We start from the raw sequence: 20174 nt of genomic DNA on the forward strand, positions 1-20174 counted from the left end.
TTGATTTGCATTTCCCTAATAACTAATGTTGTTGAGCATCTTTTCATGTTTTCATTTGCTATTTGTACAGCTTCCTTGGTGAGATTTCTATTCATATTCTTTGCCTATTTTAAAATTAAGTTATTTAACTTTTTATTGTTGAATGGTAATTGCTCTTTATACAGTCAGGATACAAGTCCCATATCAAATATACGATTTACAAATATTTTCTCCCATTCTGTGTGTTGTCCTTTCACTTTCTTGAAACACAAATGCTTTTAATTTCAATGAAGTCCAATTTATCTATTCTTTCCCTTGGTTTCTTGTGCTTTTGGTGTCGTATCTAGGAAATTTTGAATCCAAGACTATAAAGGTTTGCATCTCTGTTTGCTTCTAAGAATTTTATAGTTTTAGCACTTACATTTAAGTTTGTGAGCCATTTTGAATTAGTTTTTATATAGTGTGAGGTAGGGATCTAACTTTGGTTTTTTTGCATGTGGATATCCAATTGTCCTAGAGCCATTTGTTGAAAAGACCATTCTTTCCCAATGAATTATATTGGCACCTTGCCAAAAACCAATCAGCCATAAATGTATGGCTTTATTTCTAGATTCTCAATTCTTTTCCATTGATCAATGTGTCTATACCTATATTCTATGCCGGATCACATTCTCGATTACTGTTACTTTGTGGTACGTTTTGAAATCAAAAAGTATGAGTGCTCCAACTTTGTTCTTTTTTCAAGATTATTGTGGCTAATCTGGATTCCTTACATTTCCATATGAATGTTACAATCAGCTTGCTAACCTCTGCCAAAAAAAAAAAAAAATGACACCTAAGATTTTGATAGGGATTGTGTTAAATCTGTAAATCAATCTGGGGAGTATTGCCATCTTAACCATATTAAGTTTCCCTATCCACAAACATGAGATGCTGGAGCAAGACACTTAACCTCCCTGAGCCGCATCTGCTTTAGTTCTCAAATGGGAATATTAATAGTCATTCTATCTTACAGGATGTTGTGAATATTGCATGAGAAAACTCTTCTTAAGTGGGTTATTCATAACAGCATTATAGAAATCGGTATAACTTCTTGAGGTGATAACTCTGAGGAGCACTAAAAACATCAGTGCGTGATCATCCTTTTTTAAAGCATATTTATTTTTGAGAGACAGACACAACGAGCAGGGGAGGGGCAGAGAGAGAGGGGGACAGAGGATCCGAAGAAGACTCAAACCCACAAACTGTGAGATCATGACCTGAGCCGAAGTCAGAAGCCTAACAGACTGAGCCACCCAGGCACCCCTCATGGTCATCTTAAAACCAGTTTCATTTCTTTACAGCCACGTTTCCTATGTATACAGTGCCTGTTGTGTGTTTGGTGCATAGTAGGCTCCATGGTATAGTCTTCAAAAGTTCAGGCTCTAGAGCCAGACAACCTGCTTTCAATTCCCAGTGGACCACCCCATTTGACCTTAGACAAGTTACCTCCCTTTCTGGCCCTCAGTCTTCTCATTTGTAAGATGGGGACAATAATAGCACCTACTTCATAGAGTTCTTGTAAATATTGGATGAATTAACTCATATAGAGTGCTTGGAAGCATGCCTGACACAGCATTCAGTAAGTGTCACTCATCATTACAGTATCATATAGAAGCACTTTAAGGCCCTACCCCTAGTGACATTTACAAACAGATACTTGTGATGTTGCCTCCAGATGCTTGGTTTGCATGATTTGAGTAAGTCAAGCATTTGCTTGGAGTTGGAAGGACTACCCTCTGCAAACTAGACTGCAATGGAAATTCACGCAAAATAAGCTGGAGTCTACAATTTTCCTGGCTGGATATATGAATAGATAATGGCTTTTAAAATGCATTTGACATCGTGCAAAGTAAAGCCATTCTTAGTTATCAGAACACATGCAGATTGCTTGGGATAATGGTTCCGTGGAAAACCAGTGCGATGATATTGCATCATTTTCTTTTGTAGGAGTCTCTTTCTCTCCACTTCTAGGTTTAGCCTATTAGAAACAGCTAGGGGAGACAGTCAGAGCTGTACTTGTACATCCATGCTGTGCCTGTCTCCGTGCCCTCGCACACAGTATGATCCCTGATGGCATCTGGTTCTAGCGAGGTTGCATTGGATTGCTTGCTGGTAAAGTATTCTGCCTGCTTTCCAGTCCTCTTGAAGCTTGAGATCAGGGAAATCATTTCTGAAATTGCTGCAGTCAGGAGCAGACTGGGAATCGGGGCATCCAATCCCAAAACAATAGCCTGAAAAGGAAACAGCGAAATTTCTCTGAGAACCAGAAGACCAGAGGGCTTAAAAGGGCCCTCTAGAGGCCATCTGTATCCTAATTCACCCCTCGGCTTCTAGGAAGGCCTATAGGAAAATCATGTGGAAAAAACTGGTGTGTGGCCCCCACTCCTGCACTCTCTGATACTTCGTCTCCTTCTCAACTGAGGGGAGATGGACTTTGGGATACTGGGGCCTTTAAATGGAGTTTAAGGGATAAAGCCCTAGCTAGGAAATCTTTCCTTCTCAAATCCCTCAATTCCCCAGCATGGAAAGCCCAAGAAACAAAAGAGCAAGGGAGAAAAAGGCCAAATAGCAACAGATCCCTTGTGCCGGCCAAGTGTTGCTTAGCAAAGCAACCTGGGTATTGGATGTGGGTACAGCCTTATGGAAGCAGTAGAATGAATAAGTCAAAGGCAGGGAAGACCAGCAGGAGCCTTATAATCTAACCTTACAGGAAGGCTCTGATGCTCTTACAAATATTTGAGACGTTCTAATGAAATGATTCCCTCTGTTTGCTGCTGACAATAATTCAAAATAACTTAATGCAGCACAAGGCTAGTAGGTACTGGTGAGAGTCTAATGTGAGCCCTGAGAAGAATTGCATTCGTTTCTTTTAAAACCTAGGATTGTGCTCTCAATCTCCTTGTTCTCTTCTCCCAAATCCTGTTTTCTATTTGGCCCCTGTTGCATTCATCACCACCAAAAAGCTCTTGCATTCCCCATGTTTTCAAATTAGGCTTCCATTCTCCCTGCTCATCGTTAAGATTCGTGGTCTTTCTAGTACAGATACAACTAAATACAAGGTAGAAAGAAATCTGATTGAATGTATTCAGTCTAAGAGATGATTGAAAGCTCTTGAATGATCTCAGGACTGCATTTAAAAAGAAGATCAGGTTCATCCAAATTAATTTCTGATCCTGGAAACATTGAAATTAAGTGTTTTGATGATTTTTTCTAAAGGGAAGAGAAAGGGGCTTCTTGTCGGACCACACACGACTTTGCCCACACTGCTTTCACTATATTCTAATTGTAAATGCATCCATAACAGGGAATGTGGTCACAACCTCCAAAAGCTCACCGACTCAGAGCATAAGGACTTGGGGGCACCTGGGTGACTCAGTTGGTTGAGTGTCAGACTTTCGATTTCAGCTCAGGTCATGATCTCATGGTTCGTAAGATCAAGCCCGGTGTCGAGTTCCACACTGACGGCACAGAGCCTGCTTGGGAATTCTCTCCCTCTCTCTCTGCCCCTCCCCTATTCATGCTCCTTCTCCCTCTCTCTCTTAAAATAAATAAACAAACTTTAAAAAATCAAATCAAATCAATTTTTTTTTCAACGTTTATTTATTTTTGGGACAGAGAGAGACAGAGCATGAACGGGGGAGGGGCAGAGAGAGAGGGAGACACAGAATCGGAAACAGGCTCCAGGCTCTGAGCCATCAGCCCAGAGCCCAACGCGGGGCTCGAACTCACGGACCGTGAGATCGTGACCTGGCTGAAGTCGGACGCTTAACCGACTGTGCCACCCAGGCACCCTCAAATCAATTTTTAAAAAAAGAAGCACAAGGCCTTGACGCATTAGCTTTTAAATGAAAGTGAGAATCAGAGCTTTGGACGTTGTTTATTGAGTCTCTGTAAAACTTCCCAGATGGTGTCTCCCTGGAGGAAGCCTCCTTTCTCTGTTTTACATCTACACAGCAGTCTGACCAAGACTAATGATTGCTCTGTCTTGGAGTGTCCTTGCTGAGAGGGCAGTAGGTAAGAGATGAAGGAGAAGATAGGCATCAAGATGGAGTTTAGAATTTCAGACGCTCTAATGGGGAAAGAGAGAGCCCTTGGTGTATGTCAGCCTTAGCCAACTGGGTTGATGATGTGTTTCTTGCCCTTTCAATTTGACAGTTGGTGGAATTCAGTATGGGACTGAAACACAATTGTGAAACAGGCATGCATTGTTCCACAGGCCAACTCACTAGAGACAACAAGGGAGACATTCTGCGGTGAGATTCCACCTGACTGGCCTGTGACTGATTTGCAGATGCATGGCTGCGCTCGAGCTTTGGAAACACACTCTACCCTAAGCTTTTTCCCTTGGAGTTTCCATCTAATCGTCAGGACCACCCTCCTCCCCCCGCACAAAGACACATTATGCAGTTTGCAGCTGTGGTAACTGTACCTGTGGTGAAGTAACACCATCGCTCTGAATGACGGAACAGCCAAACAAGACCCAAGAGAAAGGGAAAGCTAATGAGCTGAAAGATTGCAAAACTTTCAAAGCAGGCTGCCTGGAAACGTTGAAAAGGTCTTTAATGCTGATGGATTTAGCTGCTTAATACCTTTAAGAGAAACAGTGATGGGTGCCTGGGTGGCTCAGTCTGTTGAGTGTCCAATTCAGTTTCTGCTTAGGTCATGATCTTGCAGTTTGTGGGACTGAGCCCCACCTCAGGCTCTACACTGATAACATGGTGGTCTCTCGGGATCCTCTCTCTGCCCCTTCTCTCTCTCTTTCTCTCAAAATAAATAAAAAACATTAAAAATCGTTTAAAAGAAACAAGCAGTGATATTTAATGTTTATTAAGAATTGCTATTTTTATCTCGTCATTGACACTTTGATCTTTAACCTGTCCAAAACACCTTTCCAAGTGGCTCTTTTTTTTAATTTTTTTTCAATATTTATTTATTTTGAGAGAGAGGCAGACAGACAGAGTGTGAGTGGGGGAGAGTCAGAGAGAGAGGGAGACACAGAATCTGAAGCAGGATCCAGGCTCCGAGCTGTCAGCATAGAGCCCAACGCGGGGCTCAAACTCCTGAACCGTGAGATCGTGACCTGAGCCAAAGTCGGACGCTTAACCAACTGAGCCACCCAGGCACCCTTTCAAGTGGTTTTCAATCATGATTGTGAATCAGAACTACTAACAAAATGTTTTTGTTTTTTTTTTAATCTAGATGACCTAGTCCCACCCCATAGCTACTAAACAAGAGTCCTTGGAAACAGGGCTTAAGGATTCACATTCAAAAGAAAGTTTTCCATGTGATTTTTGGGGCATGGCCAAAGTTGCAGATCACTGCCTCAGCACCAGATGGATTAATTTTATCTTTGCAACAACTCTTTGAGGTAACAAGGGCTCGTGAAAGTTTAATGATTGGCCAAGACGACAGAGCTAGAAATGCACTAAGCAAAGATTCAAAGCCAGGCCCATGGCTCAAAAGGACATCCATATCTTTCCATTCTATCACACTAATGAGCCATGCATAATGTTTCTCAGTACTCTGAAATTGACCTCTTTTCAACCAGATGCCCTGACCTTTAGAGTAGAGTAGCTACATTCTCTAGTAGTTCCTAGCCCTTTCTTGGTTTCTAATTCTATCATATCTACTTTTTTAAATCTAACCATCATTTTCCTGGAAACTGAGCAATTCTGTATTCTCCTTATATTTATTATATTTATATTTATATTACATTATTGCTCTCAAGCCTCCATCATATCCTCTCCTTCTTTGGTGGTATGGAGAGGTTGTTCTTAATGGTTTCTAAAATCATTGAGTCCTTCTGGGTATTGGCTTTCCTGGCCCTGTTATTGCAGGATCATGCCACTCATTTATATTTGTGTTTGAACCAGTGTCCATTCATTCATCTTTTGTCAATGTATTTTGTAAATATTTGCACATGTATGGGTTATATGTACATGTGTATATAGGTCCTTCAATGTTATGAATCATAAGATACTTTTTTTCTGGAAAGAATTTTAGAAATCTTATTTGTTCCAATGGTTTTCAAATTTTTCTAACCACAGAACTCTTTCTCCGAGCAAACTTCCATTCAGAATCCCAGTGTATAAAACAAATATCAGTAGAACCTGGTAGAGCAAGAAAGGATTCATCTCTTCGGACCTTGAAGCAACTGCACAGCACAATTTGAAAAACACAGTTCTTGTCCACTCCCCCAATTTCCTGATGAAGAAATTAAGGTCCAGAGAAGTAAATCAGCATTCCCAAGGTCACATAGCATGCAATAAATCAAGATTAAAAATCAAATTTCCTAATTTGATGTCCAATGTCCTTTCTAAGACACTTGATATGGTAAAGATGGAAACCAGAACCATGTGGATAATGTCCTGGAGAACACTCCAGGTATAGGTTAGAGGAATCATATTTAGAGTTAATACACCTGGGGACACCTGAGTGGCTCAGTCAGTTAAGCATCTGACTCTTGATTTCCGCTCAGGTCATAATTTCATGGCTTGTGAGTTCGAGCCCCGTGTCGGGCTCCGTGCTGACAGTGTGGAGCCTGCTTGGGATTCTCTCTCTCTCCCTCTCTCTCTGCCCCTCCCTGCTTTCTCTGTCTCTCTCTCTGCCCCCCCCCCACTTTCTATAAATAAATAAATAAATAAATAAATAAATAAATAAATACTTTTAAAAAACAGTTAATATAGCTTGAACTCTTATTATTGCCAAGCACTTTTACTGCCATCCTCGGACTGTTTTAGAGAGCCTTCGTCTGAATTACAGGACCCTGACTGCTTCATTTACATGTCTCTGAATGTCTTTTGAACGCATCCACCATCTTTTTCTCTCCATTCCCATGACTAGTGTCTTAATTCAGGCCCACATTGTCCCTCTTTTAAAAAAAAAAATGGCAGCTTTATCGGGATATAATTCACAGGCCATAAAATTCACCTACTTAAACGTTACACAACACAGTGGTTTCTAGTATATTCATAGGAGTCATCCAACCATCCCCACAATGTAATTTTAGAACATTTTTATTACTCCCCAAAGAAACCCCGTACCCATTAGCAGTCACTCCCCATTCTCCCCTTCCTGAAGCCCTGGCTACCACGAATCTGCTTTCTCTCTCTATGAATTTACCTATTCTGGACATTTCATATGAATGGAATCATACAATATGTGGTCTTTTATAGCTGACTTTTTTTTTTTTTTTACTCAGCATGAGTTTTTTGAAGCTCATCCATGTTGCAGCATGAATTAGTGCTTCATTCTTTTTTATGACTGACATCTATTTCATTACATGGATATACTACAATTTGTTTATCCATTCTTCAGTTGGTAGACCTCTTATCTCTTGTTCTAATGACTGAAACAGCCTCTAACCTGTATTCTTATCTCCATTCTTCCCTCCATTCTTCCCATTGCTATCAGAAACATTTTGTAGAAGTATCTATTTGCCATTACTACCTCAGTGGTTCCCCATTTTTTTTAAGCTTATTTATTTTGAGCGGGGGAGGGGCAGGGAGAGGAGAGGAAGAATCCCAAGCAGGATCCCCACTATCAGTGTGGCGCCCAGTAAGGGGCTCAAACCCCACAAACCGTGAGATCATGACCTGAGCTCAAGTCAAGAGTGGGATGCTTAACTGACTGAGCCACCCAGGTGCCCCAGGGGTTCACCCTTCTGAGCAGGAAATCACAAACCTAACTGCCTCTGGAGGCGAGACAGGTCGTGCAAAAATGCGACGTTATGAGACGCAAGACAATTTTGAGTGGTAAGTTCAGTGGTCAGTCACGAGTGAAGCCTTGCTTAAAGCCATTCAAATTTGAATTTAAAAAAACACTCTGCTCATATAACAAATAATCAGGCTCCTTTTCTCCATGCCTCGTCTGCAGAACAAAGGCCAAACCACTCAAGAAGGCTCTTTATCATTACTGGACCCTAGTTTTATTTCCCTGTTCCTATCCTGCTTCTCTTCCTCCTCCCTTCCATTCCCTCCTACTCCATGCTCTAGGAAGGAAATGTTATAGGAAGGGCCCACATTAACCCTTCACAATTTGAGGACTTTCTGCCTTGTTGTTCCCTCTGCCTTGAATGCCCTTCTTTTATTTCTCTTCCTAGAGAGTTGATTCCCCATCCTTTAAGATCCTGCTTGGGGTGCCTGGGTGGCTCAGTCGGTTGAGCATCTGACTTCGACTCAGGTCATGATCTCGCGGTCTGTGAGTTTGAGCCCCGAGTCAGGCTCTGTGTTGACGGCTCAGCACCTGGAGCCTGCTTCGGATTCTGTGTCTCCCTCTCTCTCTGCCCCTCCCCCTCTCATGCTCTGGCTCTCTCTCTCTGTCAAAAATAAATAAACATAATAAAAACATTTAAGATCCTGCTTGAATTAAACATCACCTATTCTAGCACCCTTCGTAGTATACATCTACTGTCATGCCTACCTCACTGCAATGAAACATCCTTTGTACATGTCTATCTCCCCTCCACACTGTGAACTTCTCCAAGGCAAACATGTTGTTCTAGTCAATGTGGTATTTTTAGAACCCCATCAAAATGCTATCGAAACTCTCGCAGTAGGTTGTTGGTTTTCTTATCCCACAGAGCGTGTGTTTCCAGCTACCAATGTTCTCCAGCTAGTTATTGTCTGGGTATAGATAATCCTCTGTGCCCAGTAGTCCACAAAGAGGAGACTCCTACTACCCTATTTGGCCAAGAACAAGGGAAATGCTACCTTCCCTGCCTTTCCCTGGAGCAACCACTCAATGGACCTCAAGGAAGGCTTAAGCAGGCTCTGGGAAGGCTCTGGGTCCAAAGCCATCTGAAGTGTCTCACACCTCATAGAGGACGAACCTCTTTGTCAAGGCTTGGGAAGTGGAGTAGGATGTTCCCAACCACGTGATCCCTGGGTCTCTGGAGAGTTGTCTACATGAACTTAACTCATTCTCCAGCTTGCCCCTTTCCATGTCCTTTCCCACAGTCCCCAGCCCTTTCTCTCATCTTTGTCCCAGCCTCTCCCAACTCACCTAACCTCTTTTCTCAGTCACTTCTCCCAACAGCAATAATCAAGCCTCAAGACCCATCAACCTTCCCTCTGACTTGCAAATTGTGCAGCCTCAGAGGAAGCACTGGATGTCAATTACTTTTTCTTCTTTTCTCAGTTCCTGCTGGGCTGCAGGACCAGAGGTGAGTATTGGTCACAAAGGAGATAGGGTACACTGCTGATTTTCTACTCAAGTCTGTGGGCTTGTTCACCCTCCAAGATGTGTGTGATTAAACACTTCTTAGTTATGAGAAATTCACTGTCCTCTTTAACATAACTAAGACTCTTATTTCTTATGAACTAGTACTTTTGTCTTATGCTAAGAAAACATTTGCTATTTTCCCTTCTTTTTTCCCTTCCTTCTTTCCCTTCTTTTTTTCCCTTCCTTCCTTCCTTCCTTCCTTCCTTCCTTCCTCTCTCTCTCTCTCTCTCTCTCTCTCTCTCTCCCTCTGCAGAAGCAGTGGAAGGGGGAGGGCAAGAAGATAGTTAAACATAGCTTGTTACATATTTTATTTGTCCAAAGCAAAGGTCTCAAGAAGGATAATTTCCATTAGTGAAATACAATTGCACACACTTTTATTAAATGTCTTCTATGTGTCAAGCAATGTCCTGATTGTGATTTGTTTCAATGAGCCAGTATTATAAAATTCCTCCAGACCTGGCCAAATCCAGGAACCTAGGACTTGATGCCAAACCCCAGGATTTGCTCTAGTGGATAAGTTTTCATACAAGGTCAATTGCATTTAACACAGCCAAAAGGGTTGGTTATTTTGGTAGCAACCTAGAAGTACTGCTCCCAGTGTTCTCTGCACCAGTGTTCATTCAATAAACAAGTATGGATTTATCACCTACTATGTTCCAGACACCGTATTAATAGTCACGGATACCATGATGAAAAAGATGTCTCTGTCTCATAGAGAAGGCAAATACATATACTACTAAATGCATTACAGTGTGTTGAGCGATATCATCAAAGTACGAACAAAGTGATTTAGTGCAGAGGTTTGCAAACTGCCCACCACCTGTTTTTGTGAATAAAGTTTTATTGGCACACAGATACACCATTCATTTACTTATTGTCTATGGCTGCTTTGTGCTACAATGGCAGAGTTGTGAAATATTGCCCACTCCTTCCTTAGAGAAACTAAGTCTGTTTGGAGTAAACTAAAAAGCCTCAAATTGTAAGATTCAATTGGAATTTAAGCTGGAACTTCTAGAATTAGTCTTCCATTTTTAGGTAGATAAGAGAGGAAAAAAATATTACAGACAGAAAAATCATAAGTGCAAAGAAGTTGAGCAGAGATATGGAGATATTAAAAAAAACATAGCCTTCACTAAAGACCATTGAATTTTGGGGACACGTGGGAGGCTCAGTCAGTTGAGCGTCTGACTCTTGGTTTTGGTTCGGGTCATGTTCTGGCAGTTCATGGGATCTAGCCCCCTGTCGAGTCCCGTGTCAGGCTCCACACTGATAGTTGACAGTGTGGCTCCTGCTTGGGATTCTCTCTCCTTCTCTCTCTGCTCCTGCCCCACTCGTGTGTGCGCACTCTCTCTCAAAATAAATAAACATTTTTAAAAAACATCGAATTCTACGGGGCGCCTGGGTGGCTCAGTTGGTTGGGCGACCGACTTCAGCTCAGGTCATGATCTCACAGTTTGTGAGGTCGAGCCCCACGTTGGGCTCTGTGCTGACAGCTCAGAGCCTGGAGCCTGCTTCAGATTCTGTGTCTGCCCCTCTCTCTGCCCCTCCCCTGCTCACGCTCTGTGTCTCTCTGTCTCTCAATAATAAATAAACGTTAAAAAAATTTTTTTAATAAAAAAAATCGAATTCTATATTTTCTTGTTTTGAATTCTATATTTTAAATGGGTGAATTATACAGTATGTGAATTATATATGAATAAGGTCTTTTTTTAAACGCATTACCTACCTGTGAACTGGTCCCATCTGTTTCAATGGAGCACTCCATCGAGCGGGACAGTTCCATGCGGTGCTTATAGTGACAAGAAGTTTAACCTCTCTGGTTCCCAGGCTCTATGGCAACCAAAATCACTACCACACATTTCCAAACATCCATAAGAAGGTAGTAACAGGCTCACTGAGAGCCATTAATAGTTCAGTGTGACTTGAGTATAGGGCGCATGGAAAGAGCAGCAGGAAGTGGCAGGCTAGGGAGTTTACATGTTAACCAGCAGTCGGTCCTCCTCTCCATCTATAGCTCAGGGACTAAGATCTCTCATTTGGAAAAAGCCAATCTCTCCCTCTAAAGAAGGCCTTTCTGTAATATCCCAAGATCAGCCTGAGACAGAAAGTCCAGAAAAATCAGATGGCTTCCATGATTCCATCTCCTGACATTGCCTCTTCAGCAGAACGCTGGCCATCCTACCAAACCGTGGTCAATTGAAGTGAACAAATCAGCTATAATCGCAGACACAGCTGAAATATGCAGCCCCATATTGAACAAACTGGGTCATTAGGCACGCATTACCAACTGGGAACCTTCCCCTTAAAGCTGCTATTAACATGCTGATAAGACATTTTAAACACTCAATAAATAAAAGGCACCTTAAGAATGGTGTAAATGTATTCATATGTTCCAAAGCCCCACAAAGTGACCATGATTTATTTTCATCGTTCCTTTTAAGCCTTGCAACTCCTTTCTTTTCCACACTTATTCAACACTCATTTGAGAGCAGGCACGAAGAGGCGTTCTCAGGAGGAAATGGGTTAACCGTACTCAAATAATAAGCATTTCAACATGCAAAGGGTATTGGGAGGTAGAAATTAAAGATCTCTCTTCTCCCTGACTCTTCAGGTCAGCCAACTCTAAGCAGCAGTAATGTTTCCTGGACCTTGATGAGAAGGGAATATGTGGATTTTGAACAAAATGACAGCCACGCTGATACATTGGTTAGGTTAGGTGTCCAAGAGCACTCGAGGGCAGAGTTCATTTTCCCAGTATATTGGTGAGGGAGGACTACGGGGGTTTGTAACTGCTTCGACTTTAAAGACCCTTTCCTGAATATGTTGCAGATTAGACTCCAATCAGCCTACCTTCACTTTGTGCCTCCATCTCATTCACAAATTAAAACAACATTTTATGGGGTCCAGTTTACTCAAAATTGTTGTAATTATTGCTTCATTGATTGCAAACCAGGAACCACCCACTTCTCTTAAATACAGACAGCTGGGCCATCTGTTCCCTATGAATCATGTAAACAGAGAAGACTTGAGAGAAGGATTTAAACACTTTCCAACATGGTTCTGCCTTATTTCAAAACTGCAATCAACTGTCCAGAGACTTAACAGATGCAATGCTTAGGATCTGACCTGCCAACTTGATCCTCTTGTGTAACATAGAAAGTTCTGGTTAGAAAACGAGGTCAAAGCCTCCAACCTAGTCACATTTTTTGTCTTGTTCATTTATTTATTTTATTTTATTTTATTATTTTATTGTATTTTTTGCTGTATCACATCTCTGTACTTTTATTTTTTTATTTTATTTATTTATTGTTTTAATATAATTTATTGTCAAGTTGGCTAACATACAGTGTGTAAAGCATGCTCTTGGTTTTGGGGGTAGATTCCCATGGTTCATCGCTTACACACAACACCCAGTGCTCATCTGTTCATTTAATTAAGGTTTTATTTTATTATCTAGGAAAATACATAAACGTGAAATAAAAATTCAAGCAGTACAGAATAGTACAAATGAAAAATAAAATGTTCCTTTTTTGCCCCTTGCTCCCAGGCAAATCCCTTCAGACCTTTGACTTTTCTGTGTTTGGTACTTTTGATGTTAATTCCATCATTCTGGTTCCTGATTTACCAACTTTAATCTGTATCTACTGAGCTTGGCTTCCTCATCTTCTCTTTTAATGCAGGCAGGAGCCTACTCATTAATCCTACCTCTCTTTCTCTCTCCCTTGAAATTTCTGTTATAGTCTTTAGTTTTAGCTTTTATACAAGTGAACTTTAAAATTTAAATAATACACTAAAGCCTTGACTTCTTAATCCAGCCACTTGGGTTTTATTTTATTATATTTTAATGCAGTGAAACTTAATCTCTTCCTTTTGATGGTTTACATTGTTTGTCTTGTTGAAGAAATCCTTCCCTGCCACAAGGTCATGAAAATATTCTCCTATATTTTATCCTAAAGTTTTGTCTTTTACACTTAAATCCCTAAACCATCTGGAATTGATTGTTCTATATAGTGTGAAGTAGAGATCCAATTTCATTTTTTTCCATATGGATAATTACGTGTTTCAGCACCATTTATTAAATAGTCCAAGCTTGCCTCACTATTTTGTAGTGCTATTTCTGTTATATATTCAGGTGTTATGTAACACTTTCAGTGTAAGTGTTGGTCCGTCTGGGATCTCTATTCTGTTTTGTTGATCAATTTGTCTGAATTGACCTGCATGCCTTGGTCACCAAGCTTTCTGAGCATTGGTTTCCTCATCTTGAAATAGAAGATAACAATATTTTGCCTTAACTACCTCAGAAAGCTGTTGGGAAATCAAATGGAATATGCATGTAGACACTTTGACAAATGGGAAGTGTTATTCAAATTATGGAATAAAAACACACTGGCATCAAAGTGACTATCGGTATCATTTAATTAAACCCTTTATATTTATAGAGGAGGAAAGTGAGATTTATAGCAGACAATCCATCTGCCCACATAGAAGGTATCTTTATTATGCTCCTAGAGTATGCTTCTTGAGGCTTCAGCATAATGCAAAGGGCATTGTACTTCATCCTCCTATAAAATCAAGTCAAGGACTTAATCTGCTAGGACTGACTGTTGGACATTGTTCATGTTTTTCCCAAATGTGATGTAATTTCTGAAGTTTGACATATTACTTCCGTAGGAGTCTGTGCCTTATGGCCAATTTCAAGGTTGAATGGCACAAATGCAATTTTGCATAGGCCACCTCTGATTTAACACCAGAGATTGATACACATCACAACCACTTAAAGAATGGCATTTATCCAGTTGGTGCCAGTCACGCAGCTATTATGTGTTAAAATAAAAGGCACAGTTAGGTGATTTGTATTGCTGCTTTATGCAAAACAAGAACATCTATTTATAGAAACTGGCCCATTGGCAAATTGGCGGACACACCTGAACAAGAAGACAAAAGTTTGATCTAAACATTAAATGGCAATAAATATAATTAAGACTTTCATTTTCATTACGTTTGAAAAAAGCACGTCTTGGTCAAAGATTGAACTTGGGCAGATAGTCTATAAACAGTATATAACTATTATCATATGATAAAGTGGGATTATAAAAGCATTATTTTTCATTTGTACTGTGAAATATGCTTTTCACACAAAATAGAATATTGTATATTCTGTTTTATATATTAAATATACCTACAGTTTAAAATTAATAATAAAAAATAAAACAACCAATGAATCAACCAAGAAATTCTTGGGTCAACCAAGAAATCAAAGAGAAAATTTAAAAATATGGGGACAAATGAAAATGAAAACACACTGGTCCAAAATCTTTGGGATGCAGCAAAAGCTGTTTTAAGAGGGAAGGTTATAGCAATACAAGCCTACCTCAAGGAACAAGAAAATTTTCAGACAAACAACTTAACCTTACACTTAAGAGAGCTAAAAAAAGAAGAACAAACAAATCCAAAGCCAGTTGAAGGAAGGAAATAAGGAATATTAGAGCAGAAATAAGTGAAATGGAGACTAAAAAACAATAGAACAGATCAATAAAACCAGCTTCTGACTCTTGGAAAAGATAAACAAAATCGATAAACCTTTAGCCAGACTCAAAGAGAGATAACTCCAATAAATAAAATCAGAAATGAAGGAGGAAAAATAACCACTAACACCACAGAAATACAAAGGATTATAAGAGAATGTTATGAAAAATTATATGCCAACAACTTGGACAACCTAGAAGAAATGGCTAAATTCCTAGAAACATATAACCATCTAAAACTTAATCAGAAAGAGAAAATTTGAACCGACCAAATACTAGCAATGAAATTGAATCAGTAATAAAAAATAAACTTCCAACAAACAATAGTGCAGGACCAGATGGCTTCACAGGTGAATTCTACCAAATTAAAGAATAGTGAATACCTATTCTTCCCAAACAAATTTCAAAAAAATAGAAGAGGAATGAAAACTTCCAAATTCATTCTATGAGGCCAGCATCACCATATACCAAAACCAAAGACAGTACAAAAAAAGAGAACTACAGGCCAATATCTCTGATGAACATAGATGCAAAAATCCTCAACAAAATATTAGCAACCCAAATCCAACAATTCACTAAAAAATCACTCACCACCATCAAGTGGGATTTATTTCAACGATGGGAAGGTGGTTCAATATTGATATTGCAAATCAATCAGCATGATGTATCTCATTAACAAGAGGAAGAATGAAAACCATATGACCATCTTGATGGATACAGAAAAAGCATGTGACAAAGTACAACACCCATTCATGATAAAAATTCTGAAAGTAGATTTGGAGGGAACATATCTCAACATAATAAAGACCATATATAAAAAACCCACAGCTAACACCATACTCAATGGTGAAAATCTGATAGCTTTCCCTCTAAGATCTGGAACAAGGCGAGGATGTCTACTCTCACCACTTTTATTCAGCACAGTATTGGAAGTCTTAGCCCCAGCAGTCAGACAAGAAAAGAAATGAAAGGCATCCAAATTGGTAAAGAAGTAAAATTTTCACTATCATCAGATGACATGATACCACATATAGAAAACCCTAAAGAATACACCAAAAAACTACTAAAACTGATAAATGAATTCAGTAAAGTCACAGGATACAAAATTAATATACAGAAATCTGTTCCATTTCTATACCCTAATAATGAAGTAGCAGAAAGAGAAATTAAGAAAACAATTCTATTTACCATTGCCCCCAAAAATAAAATACCTAGGAATAAACTTAACCAAGGAGGTAAATAAATTAACACATTTAAAAAATAAAACAACTACTCCTGTATCTATGACTTACATTAAAATACAGTACATTTCCAATACCTTAGTAGCTCTTAGTGTATGTTCTATAGCACCTCCCCACACCCAGGGGTGATCCCAATCCTGGATCTTATACTATTTCCTTGATTTTGTTTATAACTTTGCCACCTAATGTATGATCCCTTAGAAATGCATTGCTTAATTTTTGTTTTAAAACTTACATAAGGGGCACCTGGGTGGCTCAGTCAGTTAAGCATCAGACTCTTGATTTCAGCTCAGGTCATGATCTCATGGTTGGTGGCATAGAACTCCGTGTCAGGCTCTGTGCTGACAGCGTGGAACCTGCCTGCAATTTTCTCTCTCTCTCTCTCTCTTTCTCTCTCTGCCCCTCCTCCCCACCTCAAAATAAATAAATAAACATTTTTTAAAAAAATGTTTTTAATTACATAAAAAGGAATCATACTGTTTGTATTCTTCCCTCATTTTTTGTTCTCGTTGACTGAGCCTTAGATACATTTGTAACTTATACAAATTCAACTGTATAATAGGAACAGGAAAGAGGAAAAAAGAAAGAGCAGAAATAGTACAAGAATGATTACTTACATAATGTTAGCAATTCTGTCCCCCATCTAGAGTTGTCAAATAAAATATAGGACACCAGGTTACATTTGAATTTCAGATAAAAAACAAGAAAATTGGTTGTATATCTATTGCCTAGGACATACTCATACTAAAAAAAATTAGTTTATCTAATATTCAAATTTAACTTGGCCTCGTGTTTCATTTTATTTGCTAAATCTGACAACCTCTCCCGTCTCATTCAATGACCCTGTATCTAGAGTGAATGGGTCATTAAAAAAAAAGTGACTCTGATTTCTTTAAGCCTTTTCGAATATCGTGTGACTTTTATAGTGTGACAATTTCACAATGTTATGTGTAAATCCAGTGCTCAACCATGGGAATAGTAATGTGCTCCAGGGCTGGAGGTAAAACTGGCTTGCTGGAAGATACGTTGTTCTTGAACATGGCACCTTTCCGGGTCATTTTTGAAGGTAATTTTGATGATACACAATTTTACAGAAAGTACACACAGCCTCCAATAACAGAGATTCAACTATGGCATTTAAAAAAAAAAAGAAATTACTTACTCACATGAACGTAGTCTAGACATAGGCAGTGCAGAGATGATATGAAGGACTCAAGTGTCATCAGGGACTCAGACTCCTATCTTTCTGCTCCACCATTCTTACTGCTGACTTCTATCCTTAAGGTTACTTCATGGTTCAAAATGGCTACTAAAGCTCCAGCCATCAAGTACAAATTCCAGTCAGGAAATATGAGAAGTAGAGGGCAGTATGGGCATGCACCAGAATTCTGTCCAATCTTAAATAGCTTTCCTGCAAGTTCCTCCTAATAAGGTCCACACTGATCTCATTAACAACCCCCCCCCCCGCCCCACCTGAACTGGAAGCTGAGAAATCTAGTTTTGGGTAAGCACATTACCATCCAGGGAAATCTCTTTAACTAAGGAAGAAAGGGAAAATGGATATTGGGTAGGCAATTAGTAGTCTTTTTCACCATTTTTTGCCCATATACTGAATTAAGAACCTACCCCTGAATAAGATAGGACTCCACTGTAACTATTTTCAGAGGAAATTGCCTAAACTCTTACTCATTGCTGTTTTGGTGATAATCATTCCAATTATATTAGCACGTTTGAAAAACAATGTATAGGGGCACCTCACTGGCTCAGTTCATAGAGCCTGTGACTCCTGATCTCAGAGTTGTAAGTTCGAACCCCACATTGGGTGTAGAGATTACTTTAAAATAAAATCTTTGTGGGGGCACCTGCGTGGCTCAGTTGGTTAAGCGACCAACTTCTGCTCAGGCCATGATCTCACAGTCTGTCAGTTCGAGCCCCGCATCGGGCTCTGTGCTGACAGCTCAGAGCCTGGAACCTGCTTCGGATTCTGTGTCTCCCCGTCTCTCTGCCCCTCCCTCACTCACACTCTGTCTCTGTCTGTCTCTGTCTCGAGAATAAATACCCATTAAAAACAATTTTAAATAAAATCTTTTTTAAAAAAAGAAAACAATGTATAAATCTTTCTATAAATTTGCCATAAACTTTAATCCAAACTACTACCACGCTGCCATAAATAAGTAGCCCCTTCATTTAAATTCTCACTTCATAAACAACATCCCATACTTTGTAGCACTTAAGTATTAATGGTTGTACTAATAAAAGCAGTCAATCCTTCTAAAGGAACACTTCAGCTTTACTAACAAACCTAACACCAATTTTTATACCAATAATCCAGAATTTTTAAATTTTTTTTTAATGTTTATTTGTTTTTGAGAAAGAGAGAGAGAGAGCAGGGGAAGGGCAGAGAGAGAGGGAGACACAGAATCCGAAGCAGGCTCCGAGCTCCGAGCTGTCAACACAGAGCCTGACGTGGGGCTCAAACCCATGAACTGTGAGATCATGACCTGAGCTGAAGTCGGATGTTCAACCAACTGAGCCACCCAGGCACCCCTATACCAATAATCCACATTTAAAGGATCTTGCAAATAAGTCATGTACAAGGAAAATCATCATGTTTCCTAAACTCTCTGGAGGGTGATCAGACACACTATTGAACCATGGTTCTGATCTGACACACCAATTCCCTGAAATGTATCAGCACACCATCATATCCAGTTTGTGGGTTTCCAGAATCCTTGTTTCCCCCTCTGGCCCACCATTTGAAAGGGATAGGAGGGTGCAGTGTAAACAACAGGAAACAAATGAATTTTTCTTTTAAGAAGTACAGAAAAAGTCAGGTAAGGAACGAGTTTGAAATAATGAGATAAAATTTAATGCTAGAGCTATTTATATGGTCTATTTACTAACAATTTGATGCATCATCAAGAATTCATTTATGGCAAAACTCCACTATGCTCTATAGGATTCCTGCTGGCTCCCTAATCCTCAACTTTTCCATGTGTGAGAACCAGTTCTAGGAACAGAAGTTGTCTTAGCTCAGGCTGCTATAAGAAAACACAACTTTTTGGAGTGCCTGGGTGAGTCAGTTAAACGTCCGACTGGAGCCTGCTTCGGATTCTGCATCTCCCTCTCTCTCTGCCCCTCTTCTGCTCATGCTCTCTCTCTCTCTCTCTCTCTCTCTCTCTCAAAAGTAAATAAACATTAAAAAAATACAACTTTTCATTGTACTCTCATGTGGTGGAGAGCAGAGACAGGAAGAAAGCTCTCTCATGTTCTTACAAGGGGACTCAGCCCCTTCCTGAGGTCTCTATCCCCAAGACCTAATTAACTCTCGAAGGCCCCACCTCCTGATACCATTACACTGAGGGGTTAGGATTTCAACGTATGAATTTTGGGGGACACAAAAATGCAGTCCATAATGGATGGGCTGTGAGCTCCCCCATCATATTCTCCCCCATTAGCCTCCAAAGTAAAATCCAGGAATAGAGTGATGAATGTCACTGCATTTCGTCACTTGGCTCCCATCTCCAGACTTAGACTTACTAGCCTCCATAGATAGCTACACACCATAGATGGCTGCACTCAGACTACATAGCTATACAGCTTACTGGGTGGCTTAGCTGGTTAAGCATCCGACTCTTGATTTCAGCTCAGGTCATGAGCCCAGGGAGATAGGATCAAGCCCCACATCGGGCTCCATGATGAGTGTGGAGCCTGCTTAATACTCTGTTTCTGTCCCTCACCCCCACCCCACGCACGTGCTGTCTCTCTCTCTGGCTGTCTGTTAAAAAAAAAAAAAAAAGAGGAAAGAAACCAAAAAAATGTTGTTTGCTTTCATGTGTTTGTGCCTTTGATCACAGGATTTCCTCAGCTTGGAATATCCTTTTCTGCATCTTCTTTATCAAATCTCAACTCATTTTTCAAGGCCAAGGTCAAGGGATAACTCTTCTGTGAAGCCATCCCTAATCTCCTTAGGCAGAACTAATTTAACCTTCCTCCATCCTCGCAGGTCCCTTTGCTTAGCGCTGGTAAATCTGCCTAACATGCACTTTATTCTGCCTTGTATTAAGCACATTGACATGTTTGTCTCTTCCACTAGATTGTGAGCAACTTATGATCTGGGAACAGATGTTAATTCCTCTTTGCTCGTGACACGGAATCCCTTGGT

Source organism: Acinonyx jubatus, chromosome X (assembly GCF_027475565.1).
Source record: "Acinonyx jubatus isolate Ajub_Pintada_27869175 chromosome X, VMU_Ajub_asm_v1.0, whole genome shotgun sequence".
In the NCBI taxonomy this organism is placed as follows: domain Eukaryota; kingdom Metazoa; phylum Chordata; class Mammalia; order Carnivora; family Felidae; genus Acinonyx; species Acinonyx jubatus.